The sequence below is a fragment of the Solanum tuberosum genome, unplaced genomic scaffold (assembly GCF_000226075.1).
Source record: "Solanum tuberosum cultivar DM 1-3 516 R44 unplaced genomic scaffold, SolTub_3.0 scf00735, whole genome shotgun sequence".
In the NCBI taxonomy this organism is placed as follows: Eukaryota; Viridiplantae; Streptophyta; class Magnoliopsida; order Solanales; family Solanaceae; genus Solanum; species Solanum tuberosum.
The window spans coordinates 124109-126030 of NW_006239652.1; positions in this window are offsets into that span (position 1 = coordinate 124109).

A 1922-nucleotide genomic window follows, 5' to 3' on the forward strand; every position below is an offset into this window, starting at 1 on the left:
GGACGAGTATCTGGAATGAGATCTATGCCGAAATCTATTTCTCTCTCAGGAGGAATTCCGGGTAGATTATCAGGAAAAACTTCTGGAAACTCTCTTACTATAGGAACTGACTGAAAATGAGGTATCTCAACACTAGAGTCATTAACTCAGACTAAGTGATAGACATACCCCTTGGAAACTAACTTTCTCGCCTTAAGGGACGAAATAAAACGACCCTTAGGCACTGCTGAACTACTACTCCACTCTAAGACTGGCTCATTCGGAAACTGAAACTTGACCACTCGAGTTCTACAGTCTAATGATGCATAACAGGCATGAAGCCAATCCATACCTAGAATGACGTCGAAATCTACCATGTCTAACTCAATCAAATCAACCATGGTGCTCTTGTGATTGATTGAAACAGGACAATTACGATAAACTCTTTCAGCTAGAATAGATTCCCCAACAGGTGTAGAGACACAAAAGGGTTCACAAAGTCTTTCAGGAAGAACATCAAACTTATTTGCAACTTCCTTAGTTAGAAAAGATAAACTTGCTCCTGGATCTAACAAAGCATACACATCAAAAGCAAAGACTTTGATCATACCAGTGACAACATTTGGAGAGTTCTCTTGCTCATGGAGACTGGTGATAGCATAAAGGCGATTTGCTCCTCCACCGGTACTAGAAGTAGCTCCTCTAGGTGCCGTCCTATCTGGGGGAGCAACTGATGAAGATTGGGTCCTATTACCCAAATTTCCACTACTTTGCTTATTCTTAGGGCACTCCTTCATGAAGTGACCCTCTTGCCCACACTTAAAACAACCTGTCTGGCCATCACGACATTTGCCCGGGTGGGTTCTACCACACCTAGCACATGTAGGAAATAAACTACTTCCTTGTGCCACACTACCTAAGGACTGTGCTGGTCTAGCCTTGAAATCCCTCGAATTCTGGCCATTAAATTCACCTCTGTATCTGGGTGTAGGTGCTCTAGAAGATGATGGAGCAGGTCCCTTTTGCCTCTGCTGAAAGGATGAACGGTTTGAATTTTCTTTCTGCTGCCCGGACTCGTTACCGGTCTTAGCTTTCTTATTTCTGAACTCTTCTCTGTCCCTCAGCTTCTCTTCCTCAACCTGCTGTACATAGACCATCAACCTTGATATGTCCATGTCCCCGATAAACATTGCAGCCCTACCTTCTTTACTTGACAATCGAGACAACCCAGCAACAAATAAGCTCATTCTATTTCTCATGTACGCCACCATCTCCGGAGCATAGCGGGATAGTTGTGCGAACTTCAGACTATACTCGTGAACACTCAAAGACTTCTGCTTAAGTGTAAGGAACTCATGTACCTTGGCCTCTCTCAATTCTCGAGGAAAGAAATTCCCCAAGAAAGCTTCCTCAAAACAGACCCAACTCGCAGGTGGTGCATTCTCAACTCTGCCCCCTTTCCACTGATCGAACCAAATTCTAGCAACATCTTTCAATTGATACGCAACTAGTTCAACCCGCTCAATATCTGCCACATGCATCACATCAAAACTCTTCTTCAACTCCTCAATGAAGTTCTCTGGATCCTCAATAGTGCTCGAACCCATGAAACTCGGAGGATTCATCCCCAAGAACTCACGAATCCTTGACGTGTCAGCTCCCTCATGTCTAGCTCCCCTTTGCTGACCAATCTGATTAGTCACAACTTGACTCAGAATTCTAATTGCCTCTCTGAACTCGGCATTTGAAACTTCCCCTTGATGCTGCACTCCAGGTGCATGAGGTAACTCTTCCTCATCAACATAGCGTCTAGGAAGACGCCCTCTGCCTACTCTTCGTGGAGGCATGACTATCTGAAAACACGCGCAAGCACGGATTAGAAAGAAACTCTTTAGAGATAAACTCTAACGCACGAGATGAGTGTGAAAGAAGTGAGAAATCTT